A 19,195-nucleotide genomic window follows, 5' to 3' on the forward strand; every position below is an offset into this window, starting at 1 on the left:
GAGTGGGGATGGAGTGGAGGCCTGGGACAGCTGAACACCTAGCTCTGGAGATCTGCTCTGAAAGCACAAACCTATACTTCATCGTGCTCTCATGTTTAGGGGGGTGGAAAGCTCAGACAGGCAGAATATCTGGAGAGACTGAGATTTCAGCTGCTTGTGCAAAGCAGGGATCTGTGTCCAGCTGCTCTGGGACCAAAGAAAGGCAGGCAGTGTGAGAGACATCCTAAAAGCGAGAAGGCTGCTAAAGGGGTAAGGATTGCAGAGCTTACTGCTCAGGAAAAAGGACAGGTAAACAAAATTGTCCAGGTGCACTCTGCACAGCAGGTTGGGAACTTTCACGATCTTCAGGCGCTCCAGCCCCTTAGCTAGCTCTGCAGCTCCAAGGGCACCCACTGTGATACACAGCCTGCTGTGCCCTCCTCCCCGCCAACCCCACCTGGCTCACAAACTGGCAAACCATACACTGGCATTAGGCAAGCCAGAGGGAAGTCCCGCCTACAGCACCTACAAATGCAAAGCATAGAGGCTTATACCTGTGTGCTTGGCCCACTGGTTCTGCAGTGGGGACAGGTATAGCAGCCGGGAAGCAGGAAACAGCTCCTCCATCTCCCACAGGCACAAACACTGCTCCCCTGGGACCCCCGACATTGCTGCAGGAGCTGAGTAGCTCCAAGAGTAGAGGTTCTGGGCATTAGAGGTAGTCACATATAAATATGAAATGTCAAAGGAGCCTGTTCAAAGCAAAATTATGAATACACCAGAGAATGATTAAAATGAAATCGACCTCATGAATCTTCCTGAAAGGGATTTCAAAGTAAAAATCATTAACATTCTCATGGAGATACAGATAAATAGGTAAGAACTCAGAAATGAATTCTGACTGGAGATCCAGTCATTGAAGAGCACAATGGAGGGTATTAAAAGCAGATTAGATATAGTGGAGGAGATGATAAATGAAATAGAAATTAGAGAACAGGTATACAAAGAAGCTGAGGGACAGAGAGAAAAAAGGACCTCTAAGAATGAAACAATATTGAGAAAACTCTGTAACCAATCCAAATGGAAAAATATTTGCATTATAGGGGTACCAGAAGAAGAAGAGGTAGAAAAAAGGATAGAAAGTGTTGTTGAGGATGTAAATGCTGGAAACTTCCCCAATCTGGGGAAGGAGATAGTCTCTCAGGCCATGGAGGTGCACAGATCTCCCAACACAAGGGACCTAAGGAAGACAAAACCAAGACATAAAATAATGAAAATGGCAAAGATCAAGGATAAGGGCAGACTATTAAAAGCAGCCAGAGAGAGAAATAAGATCACATACAGAGGAAAGACCATCAAGCTATCATCAGACTTCTCAGCAGAACCTTATAGACCAAAAGAGAGTGGCATGATTTATTGAATGCAATGAAGCAGAAGGGCCTTGAACCAAGAATACTCTATCCGGCAAGATTATCATTTAAATTTGAAGGAGGGATTAAACAATTTCCAGATAAGCAAAAGCTGAGAGAATTTACCTCCCAGAAATCATCTCTACAGTGTATTTTTGAGGGACTGCTCTAGATGGAAGTGTTCCTAAGGTTTAATAGCTGTCACCAGAGGTAAAATCACAGTAAAGCACGTAGACTAGTTAATTATTAAGCAAATGCAAAATTAAATCAACTACCCCCAAAGTCAATCAAGGGATAGTCAAAGATTAAAGAATATGATACTTAATATATAAAGAATATATAAAGAAAAGGAGGGAAAAATAGAACCTTTAGATTGTGTTTGTAATACCATACTAAGTGAGTTAAGTTAGATTCTTAGATAGTAAGGAAGTTAACTTTGAACCTTCAGTAACCAGTAATTTTAAGCCTACAATGGCAATAAGTACATACCTATCGATAATCACCCTAAATGTAAATGGTCTGAATGCACCAATCAAAGATATGGAGTCACTTAATGGATAAAAAACAAGACCCATCTATATGCTGCATAGAAGAGACTCACTTTAAACCCAAAGACATACACAGACTAAAAGTGAAGGGATCCATTTAAAAGTGATGGGGTTTATGGGGAAGAAGGATTCAAGATGGCAGCATGAGAGGTGAGATGGAGAATTCCTCCCAAAACCACAGATAATATGAAAATATAGTTAATTGATACAACTAACCCTAAAACAACAACAAGAAAGAAGGCTGAACCAGACAGCACACAGACCTCACAAATAGAGCAGACCTCACAAAACAGGGTAACATATGAAAGCCTTAATCAGGTGGGACCCAAGCCCTCCCACCTCCCCAGATGACCAGTGGGAGGAGGAGAAATGGAGTGGGGGAGGGGATGGAAGCCTGGGACAGTTAAACACCCAGCCCTGGAGGTCTGCTTTGGGGACAGAAACCTACACTGTGTGGTGCTCTGGATGTTGGGGAGATTAGACAGGTGGAGTGCTTGAGAGACAGATTCCAGCCATTTGTCAGGAGGGGATCCACACCTGGCCACTCTGGAAGAAGGGACAGGCAGGCGGTCTGAGGCTTCCTAGCAGTGAGAGGGCTTCTGAAGGAGCGGGATTTTCACAGAGTTTGCTGCACGGGAGAGGGGAGAGCTGGACAAAGTTGTCTGGGTGAGCTCTGCCCAGCGGGTTGGGAACTTTGAGGAGCTTCAGGTGCTGCATCCCCCTGGCTGCCTACTTAGCTCCAAGGCCCCCCACTGTGATATGCAGCCTGCTGCGCCTTCCACCTAGACTGCCAACACCTATTCACAAAACTGCAGGCATTGTGCTAGCATCAGGCCAGCCAGAGGGAGGCCCCACCTACAACAGCTAGAGACGCTGAGCACAGAGGCTTACACCTGTGTGCTTGGCGCACCAGTTCTGACACTGGAGACAGGCACTGTGGATGGGAATCAGGAAACAGATCTGTGTTCACCACAGGCACAAGTTCAACTCCTCTACAACCCCCAAACTCTCTAGGGGCTGAGCATCTCCAGAGACTGGACCTTCTGGGCACTAGTGGGCACCACACAGAAACATGAAACTTCAAAAAATGTGGTTCAGACCAAAATCTCACAAACGCCAGAAAAAGGGTCAAATGAAACAACTCACCAACCTACCTGAAAGACAGTTCAATGTAAAATCATAAACATGCTTATGGAGGTACAGAAAAATATTCAAGAACTCAGGAACAAACTTCAGTCAGAGATTCAATCATTAAGAAATTCTATATCTGAAATGAAACATACAATGGAGGACTTTAAAAGTAGATTAGATGTAGTAGAAGAGACAGTGAATGGAATTGAATTTAGAGAAGAGGAATACAAAGGTGAGGCCCAAAGAGAAAAAAGAATATCTAAGAATGAAAGAATATCGAGAGAATTGTGTGATGAATCCAAACCTAACTATTTGTATTATAAGGGTACCAGAAGAAGAATAAGAGAGAAAAAGGGATAAAAGTGTCACTGAGGAGGTAATTGCTGAAAACTTCCCCAATCTGGGGAAGGAGATAGTCTCTCAAGCCATAGAGGTGCACAGATCTCCCAACACAAGGAACCCACAGAAGACAACATCAAGACATATAATAATTAAAATGGCACAGGTCAAGGATAAAGACAGACTTTTAAAAGCAGCTAGAAAGAGAAAAAAGATAAAATATTAAAGGAAAACCCATCAGGCTATCATCAGACTTCTCAACAGAAACCTTACAGGCCAGAAGGGAGTGGCAAGATATATTTAATGCAATGAAGCAGAAGGACCTTGAACTAAGAATACTATACCCAGCAAGGTTATCATTTAAGTTTGAAGGAGGGATTAAACAATTTTCAGATAAGAAATAATTGAGAAAATTTACCTCCACAAACGACCCCTACAGTGAATTTTGGAGGGACTTCTATAAATGGAAGTGTTACTGAGGCTAAATAAATGTCACCCAAGGGATAGACAAAGAGTACAGAATATGATTCATAACATACAAAGAATGGAGGACAAAGAAAAAGGAGAAAAAAAAGAGAGAGAGAATCTTTAGGTTGTGTTTGTAATAGCACACAAAGTGAGTTAAATTAGACTGTTATATAATAAGGGAATTACCCTTGAAGCTTTGGTAACCATGAACCTAAAGCGTGCAATGGAAATAAGTACATACCTCTCAAAAATCACCCTAAATTTGAATGGTCTGAATGCACCAATCAAAAGACATAGAGTCGGGCGGAGCCAAGATGGTGGCGTGAGTAGAGCAGCAGAAATCTCCCAAAACCACATTTATCTATGAAAATATAACAAAGACAACTCTTCCTAAAATAGAGACCAGAGGACACAGGGCAACATCCAAACCACATCCACACCTTCGAGAACCCCGCGCCTCGCGAAGGGGAGAAAATACAAGACCCAGCCCGGTGGGTCCCAAGTGCCCCTCCCCCCGGCTCCCAGTGTGAAGAGAGAGATCTGAGCGGGAGGGAGAAGGAGCCCAGGACTGCTGAACACCCAGCCCTAGCCATCCGGAACAGAGCACAGACACAGTGCATGCGTGGGGTCCTGGATACTAGGGAAACAGGGTGGCAGGACCGGTGAGCAGGGGCCTGAGGCCGACGTGGGAGAACAAAGAAATGGGAGTGGCTTTTTAAAAATTTTTTTGCGAGTGCTTTTTGGAAGCCTTAAGGGGACAGGGACCCCAATACTAGGGAAACAGGACAGCAAGACTGGTGAGCGGGTGCCTGAGACCGGTGCCTGAGGACAAAGAAAATCGCACGTTTTTCCTTTTTTTTTCTTTAAATTATTTATTTAATTTTTTTCTTTCTTTTGTTGTTGCTGTTGTTGTTTTGGTTTGGAGAGTGCTTTTTGGAAGTCTTAAAGGGGAAGGACAGGATACTTAGCCCAGAGGCAGGGAATCTGGGGATCTCTGGGCACTCTAACCCCCTGGGGAACAGGGAGCACAGAGGCCCATTATGGAGATAAATAGCCTCCTGACAGCTCCCCCTCCAACGGGGCTGCACCATTTTGGAGGAGCAGCGCCATCCAGGCCACGCCCACAGCAACAGCGGAGATAAACTACAAACCAACCGGGCAGGTAGCTGAAGCCTTGTCTGCGCACAGCTGCCAAGCACAAGCCACTACAGGTCGCTATTCTCCCAGGAGAGGAAGGCCACAAACCAACAAGAAGGAAAGCTCTTCCAGCTGTCACTCTTACCAGCTCTGCAAACTATCTCTATCACCATGAAAAGGCAAAACTACAGGCAGACAAAGATCACAGAGACAACACCTGAGGAGACAGACCTAACCAGTCTTCCTGAAAAAGAATTCAAAATAAAAATCATGAACATGCTGATGGAGATGCAGAGAAAAATGCAAGAGCAATGGGATGAAGTCCAGAGGGAGATCACAGATGTCAGGAAGGAGATCACAGAAGTGAAACAAACCCTGGAAGGATTTATAAGCAGAATGGATAAGATGCAAGAGGCCATTGATGGAATAGAAACCAGAGAAAAGGAATGTATAGAAGCTGACATAGAGATAAAAGGATCTCCAGGAAGGAAACAATACTAAGAGAACTATGTGATGAATCCAAAAGGAACAATATCCATATTATAGGGGTACCAGAAAAAGAAGAGAGAGGAAAAGGGATAGAAAGTCTCTTTGAAGAAATAATTGCTGAAAACTTCCCCAAACTGGGGGAGGAAATAATCGAACAGACTACGGAAATACACAGAATCCCCAACAGAAAGGATCCAAGGAGGACAACACCAAGACACATAATAATTAAAATGGCAAGGACCAAGGACAAGGGAAGAGTTTTAAAGGCAGCTAGAGAGAAAAAGGTCACCTATAAAGGAAAACCCATCAGGCTAACATCAGACTTCTCAACAGAAACCCTACAGGCCAGAAGAGAATGGCATGATATATTGAATGCAATGAAACAGAAGGGCCTTGAACCAAGGATACTGTATCCAGCACGACTATCATTTAAATATGATGGCGGGATTAAACAATTCCCAGACAAGCAAAAGCTGAGGGAATTTGCTTCCCACACACCACCTCTACAGGGCATCTTACAGGGACTGCTCTAGATGGGAGCACTCCTAAAAGTAGTACAGAACAAAACACACAACATATGAAGAATGGAGGAGGAGGAATAAGAAGGGAGAGAAGAAAAGAATCTCCAGACAGTGTATATAACAGCTCAATAAGCGAGCTAAGATAGGCAGTAAGATACTAAAGAGGCTAACCGTGAACCTTCGGTAACCATGAATCTAAAGCATGCAATGGCAATAAGTACATATCTCTCAACAGTCACCCTAAATGTAAATGGACTTAATGCACCAATCAAAAGACACAGAGTAATAGAATGGATAAAAAAGCAAGACCCATCTATATGCTGCTTACAAGAAACTCACCTCAAACCCAAAGACATGCACAGACTAAAAGTCAAGCGATAGAAAAAGATATTTCATGCAAACACCAGAGAGAAGAAAGCAGGTGTTGCAGTCCTAATATCAGACAAAATAGACATCAAAACAAAGAAAGTAATGAGATAAAGAAGGACACTACATAATGATAAAGGGCTCAGTCCAACAAGAGGATATAACCATTCTAAATATATATGCACCCAACACAGGAGGAAGAGCATATGTGAAACAAATACTAACAGATCTAAAGAGGGAAATAGACTGCAATGCATTCATTTTAGGAGACTTTAACACACCACTCACCCCAAAGGATAGATCCACCGGGCAGAAAATACGTAAGGACACACAGGCACTGAACGACACACTAGAACAGATGGACTTAATAGACATCTATAGAACTCTACATCCAAAAGCAACAGGATATACATTCTTCTCAAGTGCACATGGAACATTCTCCAGAATAGACCACATACTAGCTCATAAAAAGAGCCTCAGTAAATTCCAAAATATTGAAATTCTACCAACCAATTTTTCAGACCACAAAGGTATAAAAGTAGAAATAAATTCTACAAAGAAAACAAAAAGGGTCAAAAACACATGGAGGCTTAACAACATGCTCCTAAATAATCAATGGATCAACAAAGAAATTAAAATAGAGACCAAGGAATATATAGAAACAAATGACAACAACAACACAAAGCCCCAACTTCTGTGGGACGCAGCAAAAGCAGTCTTAAGAGGAAAGTATATAGCGATCAGACAAACTTTTAGAAGGCACACTTGAAGAAGGAAGAACAATCCCAAATGAATAGTCTAACATCACAATTATCGAAACTGGAAAAAGAAGAACAAATGAGGCCTAAAGTCAGCAGAAGGAGGGGCATAATAAAGATCAGCAAAGAAATAAATAAAATTGAGAAGAATAAAACAATAGCACAAATCAACGAAACCAAGGGCTGGTTCTTTGAGAAAATATACAAAATAGATAAGCCTCTAGCCCAACTTATTAAGAGAAAAAGAGAATAAACACAAATCAACAGAATCAGAAATGAGAACGGAATAATCATGACAGACTCCACAGAAATACAAAGAATTATTAAAGACTACTATGAAAACCTATATGCCAACAAGCTGGAAACCTAGAAGAAATGGACATCGTAGAAAAAATACAACCTTCGAAGACTGACCAAGGAAGAAACACAAAAGTTAAACCAATTACAAGCAAGAAATTGAAACAGAAATCAAAAAACTATGCAAGATCAAAACCCCGGGGCTGGACGGATTTACCTTGGAATTTTATCAGATACACAGAGAAGACATAATACCCATTCTCCTTAAAGTGTTCCAAAAAATAGAAGAGGAGGGAATACTCCCAAACTCATTCTATGAAGCCAACATCACCCTAATATCAAAACCAGGCAAAGACCCCACCAAAAAACAAAATTACAGACCAATATCCCTGATGAATGTAGATGCAAAAATACTCAATAAAATATTAGCAGACAGAATTCAACAGTATATCAAAAGGATCATACACCATGACCAAGTGGGATTCATCCCAGGGATGCAAGGATGGTACAACATTTGAAAATGCATCAACATCATCCACCACATCAACAAAAAGAAAGACAAAAACCACATGATCATCTTCATAGATGCTGAAAAAGCATTTGACAAAATTCAACATCCATTCATAATAAAAACTCTCAGCAAAATGGGAATAGAGGGCAAGTACCTCAACATAATAAAGGCCATATATGATAAACCCACAGCCAATGTTATACTGAACAGCGAAAAGCTGAAAGCATTTCCTCTGAGATTGGGAACTAGACAGGGATGCCCACTTTCCCCACTCTTATTTAAAATAGTACCGGAGGTCCCAGCCACAGCAATCAGACAAAACAAAGAAATACAAGGAATCCAGATTGGTAAAGAAAAAGTTAAAATGTCACTATTTGCAGATGATATGATATTGTACATAAAAAACCCTAAAGACTCCACTCCAGAACTACTAAAACTGACATTGGAATTCAGCAAAGTTGTAGGATACAAAATTAATACACAGAAATCTGTAGCTTTCCTATACACTAGCAATGAACCAATAGAAAGAGAAATCAGGAAAACAATTCTATTCACAATTGCATCAAAAAGAATAAAATACCCAGGAATAAACCTAACCTGAGAAGTGAAAGACCTATACCCTGAAAACTACAAGTGACTCTTAAGAGAAATTAAAGGGGACACTAACAAATGGAAACTCATCACATGCTCATGGCTAGGAATTATTAATATCATCAAAATGGCCATCCTGCCGAAAGCAATATACAGATTTGATGCAATCCCTCTCCAATTACCAGCAAGATTCTTCAATAAACTGGAGCAAATAATTCAAAAATTCATATGGAAACACCAAAGACCCCGAATAGCTGAAGCAATCCTGAGAAAGAAGAATAAAGTAGGGGGGATCTCACTCCCCAACTGAAAGCTCTACTACAAAGCCATAGTAGTCAAGATAATTTGGTACTGGCACAAGAACAGAGCCACAGACCAGTGGAACAGATTAGAGACTCCAAACATTAACCCAAACATATATGGTCAATTAATATTTAATAAAGGAGCCATGGACATACAATGGCTAAATGACAGTCTCTTCAACAGGTGGTGCTGGCAAAACTGGACAGCTACATGTAGGAGAAAGAACTGGACCATTGTCTAACCCCATACAGAAAAGTAAATTCAAAATGGGTCAAAGACGTGAATGTAAGTCATGAAACCATAAAACTCTTAGAAGAAAACATAGGCAAAAACCTTTGAGACATAAATATGAGTGACCTCTTATTGAACATATCTCCTCGGGCAAGGAAAACAACAGCAAAAATGAACAAGTGGGACTCTATTAAGCTGAAAAGCTTCTGTACAGCAAAAGACACCATCAATAGAACAAAAAGGAACCCTTCAGTATGGGAGAAAATATTCATAAATGCCAGATCCAATAAAGGCTTGACGTCCAAATATATAAAGAGCTCACACGCCTTAAGAAACAATAAATAAATAATCCAATTAAAAAATGGGCAGAGGATCTGTACAGTTCTCCAAAAAAGAAATACAGATGGCCAACAGACACATGAAAAGATGCTCCACATCGCTAATTATCAGAGAAATGCAAATTAAAACTACAATGAGGTATCACCTCACACCAGTAAGGATGGCTGCCATCCAAAAGACAAACAACAACAAATGTTGGCGAGGCTGTGGAGAAAGGGGAACCCTCCTACACTGCTGGTGGGAATGTAAATTAGTTCAACCATTGTGGAAAGCAGTATGGAGGTTCATCAAAATGCTTAAAACAGACCTACTATTTGACCCAGGAATTCCACTCCTAGGCATTTACCCTAAGAACGCAGCAATCAAGTTTGAGAAAGACAGATGCACCCCTATGTTTATCGCAGCACTATTTACAGTAGCCAAGAATTGGATGCAAGCTAAATTTCTGTCGGTAGATAACTGGATAACGAAGATGTGGTACATATACACAATGCAATACTACTCAGCCATAAGAAAAGGGAAAATCCTACCATTTTTAGCAGCATGGATGGAGCTGGAGGGTATTATGCTCAGTGAAATAAGCCAAGCGGAGAAAGAGAAATACCAAATGATTTCACTCATCTGAGGAGTATAAGAACAAAGGAAAAAGTGAAGGAACAAAACAGCAACGGAATTACAGAACCCATAAATGGACTAACAGGTACCAAAGGGAAAGGGACTGGGGAGGATGGGTGGGCAGGGAGGGATAAGGGGGGGAAGAAGAAAAGGGGTATTAAGATTAGCATGCATGGGGGGGAGGGAGAAATGGGAGGGCTGTACAACACAGAAGACAAGTAGTGATTCTATGACATTTTCTATGCTAATGGACAGTGACTGTAATGTGTTTTATAGGGGAGATCTGGTATAGGGGAGAGCCTAGTGAACATAATATTCTTCATGTAAGTGTAAATTAAAGATTAAAAAAAAAAGAAACAGAAAGAAAGATAAGGCGGATTATTCCTTGATATGATAAAACTAATGGTAAATCAAAGATTAACGCATGCTTTAAATATCCTTAATTTTGATCACTTAAAGGGTGTCAGATGATCGGCTATGGAGGTACACTTTTCTGATAATATTCCTTTCTCAATTAAAAAAAAAAGCAGTTCCTGTGTGGTGACCTCCAATGACTTCTACACAATGGTATAAAGGGCATATCAAAGTGTGGGCAAAGGGTCTGTTTGTTTTTATATAGAAGATCAAAGCCTAATTTGGCTACCCAGAAATTGAACTCAGATACGATATGAAGAACAACTTCCAACATCAGCACTCTCTGGAAGACTCATACCAGAAGATGATCATCAAAAAACCTCCACCAAGATCCAGGCGATGCTGCAGTTGTAGCTGCATCCATCCCACCATTTCCTGGACTTGCCATTGGAATGAAGAAGGAGATATCTAAGCTGGCCTGTGCATACAGTAAAACAACAAATTTGACTGGAGCTATACTGTTGGAACTCAATCAAGAATTAGGAGAAGTGCAAGTTGTAGCGCTCCAAAATCTTACGACTACAGACTGTCTACAGTTAAAAGAACATATGGGATGTGAACAGTTCCCCGAAATGGGTTGCTTTAATTTGTCTGATTTCTCTCAGACTGTTCAAGTACAGTTGGACAATATCCATCATATCATAGACAAATTTTCACAATTGCCTAGGGTGTCTAACTGGTTTTCTTGGCTTCACTGGAGATGGCTGGTAATTATAGATCTGCCTTGTTTATGAACTGTATTCCTATTATGTTAATATGTGTGCGCAATTTAGTTAGTAGTTTAAAACCTATACATGCTTAAGTTACTCTACAAGAAGATATGTCAAAGAAATAATCAATCCTCCCATGTTTTCTTCCATCCGCTACCTCTATAGCTTTTCTTCTTCCTTCCTAATTACAACCCTTAAATAGTATTCGTGCCTCATATTCAATTTACCGAGTGTCATAATTCCTCCAAGTGGTAAAGATACCTCAAGACAAATGCTGGCATAGAAGCCACAGGGCATAAATCTGAAAAGAAGTAAAAAACTAACCTTTTCAAACAATATGGCTTCTCTCTCAGTTACCAAGTTTACGTCTCCCTGTATGGCCCCGGAATATGACTGGTTAGCCAGAGACGGGTAAGATTCCTCAAGGGAGGAACAACCTAAGACATGCACAGTCACAGGGGGGCCATCAGGAGAGACATTGGGGATTGACAGTGGTGACGTTAGAACCTCACCCCCCGTGTCTTGAGAAAATCTGCATCTGTGGATGTTTTATTGCCCTTGTGTAGCTCGGATTAACACATAGTCTACAGGCACACACCTGATCATCTACAGTTGCTCTCTTACAACACTAAGCTATGTTTTCTACCTTTATCTTGCATCTACCTACCACTTCAGCATTTTATTAAAAATAAAAATAATAATAGTAGTGAAGGGAGAAATGTGGAATCCACATATAAATCAAGTATAAAAATCAAACGATTATTCATATTTGACCTGATTGTTTATAGTTCATAATGTGTGATCAAAACCGAAAGTTTCTGTGATGACTGCCCTTGTACTGTTCACCATGTAAGAACTTATTCACTATGTAAGAATTTGTTCACCATGTAAGAATTTGTTCGTTATGCTTCAGAAGATTGGAGACTGATGAGAATTAGGCTTGAGATGGATTAATGATTGTGCATTGAGCATTGACTCCCCTATACAGAATTTTATTGTGGTTAACAACCATTTGATCAATAAATATGAGAGATGCCCTCACACACACACACACAAAAGACATTGAGTCACTGAATGGATAAAAAACAAGACCCATCTATATCGTGCCTACAAGAGACTCACTTCAAACCCAAAGACATACACAGACTGAAAGTAAAGGAATTTAAACAGAAATTTCATGCAACTAACAGAGAGAAGAAAACAGGAGTTGCAGTACTTGTATCAGACAAAATGATAAAGGGGTCAGTCCAACAAGAGGATATAACTGTTACAAATATCTATGCACCCAGCAGCGGATCACCTACATATGTGTAACAAGTACAGACAGAGTTAGAGGGGGAAATAGAATGTAATGCATTCATTTTAGGAATCTTCAACACACCTCTCACTCGAAAGGACAGATCAAACAGACAGAAAATAAGTAAAGAGAGACTGAACAACCTATTAGAAAAGATGGACCTAACGGACATCTACAGAACAGTCCATCCAAAAGCAACAGGATACACATTCTTCTCTAGTGCACATGGAACATTTTCAAGTATAGAATATATACTACATCACAAAAAGAACCTCAGTAAATTCTAAAAGATTGAAATTGTAACAACCAGTTTCTCAGATCACAAAGGTCTAAAACTAGAAATAAATTACACAAAGAAAATGAAGAAGCCACAAACACATGCAGGCTTAATAACATGCTCCTAAATAATCAATGGGTCAATGACCAAATAAAAACAGAAGTCAAGTAATATATGGAGACAAATGACAATGATAATTAAACAACACAAAATCTGTGGGATGCAGCAAAGGTGGTGCTAAGAGGGAAATATATTGCAATACAGGCCTACCTCAGGAAAGAAGGATAATCCCAAATGAACAATCTAATATCAGAATTAATGAAACTAGAAGGGGAAGAACAAATGAGGCCAAAATTCAGTAAAGTAGGGACATAGTATAGATTACAGCAGAAATAAGTAACATTGAGATAAATAAAACAATAGAAAGAACAAATGAAAGCAGCTGCTGGTTCTTTGAGAAAATAAAATAGATAAACCCCTATCCAGACTTATCAAGAAAAAAAGAGAGTCTGCACACATAAACAGAATCAGAAATGAGAAAGGAAAAATCACTACAGACACCACAGAAATACAAAGAATTATTAGAAAATACTATGAAAATTTATTTAATAAGAAACTGGATTACCTAGAAGAAATGGACAACTTTCTAGAAAAACACAACTTTCCAAGGCTGACCCAGAAAGAAACAGAAAATCTGAATAGACCATTTACCAGGAAAGAAATTTAACAGGTAATCAAAAACCTACCTAAGAACAAAACTCCTGAACCAGATGGCTTCACTGCTGAATTTTATCAAACATTTAGTGAAGACCTAATACCCATCCTCCTTAAAGTTTTGCATAAAGTAGAAAAGGAGGGAATACTCCCAAACTCATTCTATGAGGCTAGCATCACTCTAATAACAAAACCAGGCAAAGTCACCACAAAAAACGAAAATTACAGACCAGTATCCCTGATGAACATAGATACAAATATACTCAACAAAATATTAGCAAACCAAATTAAAAAATACATCAAAAAGGTCATCCATCATGATCATGTGGGATTCATCCCAGGGATGCAAGGATGGTACAAAATTTAAATATCCATCAATATCATCCACTACATCCACAAAAAGAAGGACAAAAGCCACATGATCATCTACATAGATGCTGAAAAAGCATTTGACAAAATTCAACTTCCATTCATGATAGAAACTCTCAACAAAATTAGTATAGATGGCAAATACCTCAGCATATTAAACACCATATATGACAAACCCACGGCCAACATTATACTTAACAGTGAGAAGCTGAAAGCTTTTCCTCTAAGAAAGGGAACAGGACAGGGATGCCTAATCTCCCTACTTTTATTCAACATAGTTCTGGAGGTCCTAGCCACAGCAATAAGACAAAACAAGGAGATAAAAGCTTTCAGATAGGCAAGGAAGAAGTCAAACTGTCCCTGTTTGCAGATGACATAATATTGTACATACCAAACCCAAAGAATCTACTCCAAAACTACTAGATCTAATATCTGAATTCAGCAAGGTTGTGGGTTACAAAATTAATACACAGACATCTGTCGCATTCCTATAAACTAATGATGATGTAGCAGAATGAGAAATCAGGAAAACAATTCCATTCACAATTGCCTCAAAAAGAATAAAATACTTAGGAATAAACCTAAGCAGGAAGTGAAAGACCAATACCCTGCAAACTACGGGACACTCATGAGAAATTAAAGAGGGCACTAATAAATGGAATTCATCCTATGCTCTTAGCTAGGAAGAATTAATATTGTCCAAATGGCCATCCTGCCTAAAGCAACCTACAGATTCAATGCAATCTCTATCAAAATACCTACAGCATTCTTCAATGAACTAGAGCAAATTGTTCTAAAATTTGTATGGAATGACAAAAGACCCTGAATGTGCAAAGCAATCCTGAGAAGGAAAAATTAAGCAGGGTTAATTACGCTCCCTGACTTCAAGCTCTTCTACAAAGCCACAGTAATCAAGACAATTTGGTACAGCACAAGAACAGACCCATAGACCAGTGGAATAGAATAGAGAGTCCAGATATAAACACAAAGATATATGGTCAATTAATATATGATAAAGTAGCCATGAATATATAATTGGGAAATGACAGCCTCTTCAACAGCTGGTGTTGGCAAAGCTGGACAGCTATATGTAAAAGAATGAAACTGGATTATTGTCTAACCCCGTACACAAAAGTAAACTCAAAATGGATCAAAGACCTGCATGTAAGTTATGAAACCATAAAACTCTTAGAACAAAAAATAGGCAAAAATCTCTTGGACATAAACATCAGCAACTTCTTCATGAACATATCTCCCTGGCCACAGGAAACAAAGGCAAAAATGAACAAGTGGTTCTGTATCAAAGTGAAAAGTTCTGTACAGCAAAGGATACCATCAGTAGAACAAAAAGACATCGTATAGTATGGGAGAATATATTCATAAATGATATGTCTGATAAGGGTTTGACATCCAAATTATATAAAGAGCTCATGCACCTCAACAAACAAAAAGCAAATAAGCTAATTAAAAAATGGGCAGAGGAGCTGAACAGAGAGTTCTCCAAAGAAGAAATTTAAATGGCCAGCAAGCACATGAAAAGATGCTCCATATCACTTGTCATCAGAGAAATTTAAATTAAAAACACAATGATATATCACCTCACCCCATTTAGAATGGCCAACATCCAAAAGACAAACAACAGCAAGTGTTGGCGAAGATTTGGAGAAAGGGGAATCCTTCTACACTGCTGGTGGGAATGTAAACTAGTTCAACCTTTGTGGGAAGCTGTATGGAGTTTCCTCAAAAAACCCAAAATAGAAATACCATTTGACCCAGCATGTCCACTCCAGGAATTTACTCTAAGAATGCAGCAGCCCAGTCTGAAAAAGACAAATGCACTCCTAGGTTTATCACAGCACTATTTACAATAGCCAAGAAATGGAAGCAACCTAAGTGTCCATCAGTAGATGAAGTGTCCATCAGTAGAAAGATGATGTGGTACATATCCACTATGGAATACTATTCAGCCATAAGAAGAAAACAAATCCTACCTTTGAAACAACATTGATGGAGCTACAGGGTATTATGCTCAGTGAAATGATACAGGCAGAGAAAGACAAGTATCAAATGATTTCACTTATCTGTGGAGTAGAAGAGCAAAGAAAAAACTGAAGGAACAAAACAGCAACAGACTCACAGAACCCAAGAATGGACTTACAGTTACCAAAGGGAAAGGGACTGGGGAAGGTGTGTGGGAAGGGGGGATAAGGGGCAAAATGGGGCATTATGATTAGCACACATAATGTAGGGGGGAGGGACACGGGAAAGGCAGTTTATACAGAGAAGACAAGTAATGATTCTATAGCATCTTACTATGCTGATGGACAGTGACTATAATTGGGTATGTGGGGGGACTTGATAATGGGGGTTCTAGTAACTATAATGTTGTCCAAGTAATTGTACTTTAATGATATCAAAATAAAAAAATGAATACTAAAAGTGATGGTATGGAAAAAGATATTTCATGCAACAAATAGAGAGAGAAAAGCAGGAGTTGCATGGAGTATTTTTATCAGACCAAATAGACTTCAAAACAAAGAAAGTCACAAGAGGCAAAGAAGAACATTATGTAATGATAAACATTATGTATTGATAAAGGGGTCATACTAAAAATAAGATGTAAGCATTATAAATATCTATGCACCCAACACAGGAGCACCTACATACGTGAAACAAATACTAACAGCATCAAAAGGGGAAATAGAATGCAATGCATTCATTCTAGGAGACTTCAACACTCTACTCACGCCAAAGTTCAGATCAACTAGACATAAAATAAGTAAGGACACAGAGGAACTGAACAGTACATTAGAACACATGTACCTAACAGACATATACAGAACTCTACACTCAAAAGAGCAGAATATACATTCTTCTCAAGTGTACATGGAACTTTTTCAAGAATCGATCATGTACTAGGCTACGAACAGTGTCAGTATATTCAAAATATTCAGGCTGTACCAACCAGTTTTTCAGACCACAATGGTATGAAACTAGAAATAAATTCTACAAAGAAAACAAAAAGGCTCACAAACACATGGAGGCTTCACACATGCTTCTAAAAAACCAATGGATCAATTGCCAAATAAAAAAGAGATCAAGCAATATATGGAGACAAATGACAAAAATAATTCAACACTGCAAAATCTGTGGGACACAGTGAAGGCCGTGCTAAGAGGACCGTGTATTGCAATACAGGCCTTCCTCCGGAAAGAAGAACAGTCCCAAATGAATAGTCTAAACTCAAAATTAAAGAAACTAGAAAAAGAAGAACAAATGATGCCCAAAGTCTGTAGAAGGAGGCACATAATAAAGATTAGAGCATAAATAAATAAAATTGAGAAGAATAAAACAATAGAAATAATCCATGAAATTAAGAGCTGTTTCTTCAGGAAAATAAACAAAATAGGGAAACCCCTAGCCAGACTTATCATGAATAGACAGTCTACACACATAAACAGAGTCAGAAGTGAGAAAGGAAAAATCACTACGGACACCAAAGAAATGCAAAAAATTATTAGAGAATACTATTAAACAGTGTATGCTAAGAAAGTGGATAACCTAGAAGAAATGGACAACTTTCTAGAAAAATACAACCTTCTAAGGCTGACCCAGAAAGAAACAGAAAATCTTAGCAGACCAACTACCAGCAGCAAAATTGAATTGGTAATAAAAAAACTACCTACGAACAAAACTCCTGGACCAGGTGGCTTCACTGCTGTATTTTATCAAACATTTAGTGAAGACGTAATACCCATCCTCCTTAAAGTTTTCCAAAAAGTGGAATAATAAAGCTTGGGGGATTACACTCCCCACTTCAAACTCTACCAGAAAGCCACAGTAATCAAGACAATTTGGGACTGGTACAAGAAGAAACCCACAGAGCAATGGAACACACTAGAGAGCCCAGATATAGACCCAAGCCTATATGTTCAATTAATATATGATAAAGGAGCCATGGACATACAATGGGGAAATGACGGTCTCTTCAACAACTTGTGCTGGCAAAACTAGACAGCTACATGCAAGAGAATGAAACTGTATTATTGTTTAACCCCATACACAAAAGTTAAGTCGAAATGGGTTAAAGACCTGAATGTAAGTCATGAAACCATAAAACTCTTAGAAGGCAATATAGGCAAAAATCTCCTGAATATACATATGAGCAACTTCTTCCTGAACTCATCTCCTCAAGCCAGCGAAAGAAAAGGAAAAATGAACACATGGGACTACATCAAACTAAAAACCTCTGTACAGCAAAGGACACCATCAACAGAACAAAAAGGCATCCTACAGTATGGCAGAATATATTTGTGTATGACATATCTGACAAGGGGTTATCATCCAAAATATATACAGAACTCATGCCTCAAAGCCCAAAAAGCAAGTAACCTCATTAAAAAATGGGTGGAGGATATGAACAGTCAATTGTCCAAAGAAGAAATTCAGATGACCCAACAGACACATGAAAAGATGCTCCACATCATTAATCATCAGGAATGCAAATTAAAACCACCTGAGATATCACCTCACACCAGTAAGGCTTGCCAGCATTGAAAAGACTCAGAACAACAAATGCTGGCAAGGATGTGGACAAGTGGGTACCCCCCTACACTACTCGTGGGAATGAAGCTAGTTTAACCAGTGTGGAAAGCAACACGGAGTTTCCTCAAAAAACCAGAAATAGAAATGCTATTTGATCCGGGTATTATATTCCTAGGAATTTACCCAAAGCATATAATTTCTCAGATTTAAGAAGACATGTTCACCCCTGTGTTTATCGCAGCACTATTTACAATAGCCAAGGCATGAAAGCAACCTGAGTTTTCCATCAGTAGATGAATGTATAAAGAAATGATGGAACATATACACAATGGAATACTATTCAGCCGTAAGAAACAAACAAATCCTACCATTTGCAACAACATGGATGGTGCTGGAGGATATTATGCTCAGTGAAATAAGCCACGTGGGGAAAGAGAAGTGCCAAATGGTTTCCCTCATTTGTGGAGTATAACAACGAAGGAAAACTGAATGAACAAAATAGCAGCAGACTCACAGACCTCACAATGGGACTAGCGGTTGCCAAAGGGTAGGGGTGTGGGAGGGCAGGGCGGGATGGAAGGAGATGGGAATTGAGGGATATTATGTTTAGTACCCATGGTATGAGGGGTCTCAGGTAAACAGTGTAGCACAGAGAAGACAAATAGTGAATCTGTGGCATCTTACTACTCTGATAGACAGTGACTGCAATGGGGTATGGGTGGGGACTTGATAATATGAGTAAATGTAGTAACCACATTGTTTTTTCATGTGAAACCTTCATAAGAGTGTGTATCAATAATACCTTAAAAATTATTAAAAACCTGGTAATCTGTACTC

General features: G+C 39.4%; 1 protein-coding gene across 6 annotated transcripts in view; it reads left to right on the forward strand.

Annotated features, from left to right (window-relative positions):
• Positions 1–19,195, forward strand: part of CPLANE1 (ciliogenesis and planar polarity effector complex subunit 1) — a 197,196-nt gene that overhangs the window by 71,834 nt on the left and 106,167 nt on the right. The window lies entirely within an intron of this gene.

This window comes from Manis javanica, chromosome 1 (genome assembly GCF_040802235.1).
Source record: "Manis javanica isolate MJ-LG chromosome 1, MJ_LKY, whole genome shotgun sequence".
In the NCBI taxonomy this organism is placed as follows: domain Eukaryota; kingdom Metazoa; phylum Chordata; class Mammalia; order Pholidota; family Manidae; genus Manis; species Manis javanica.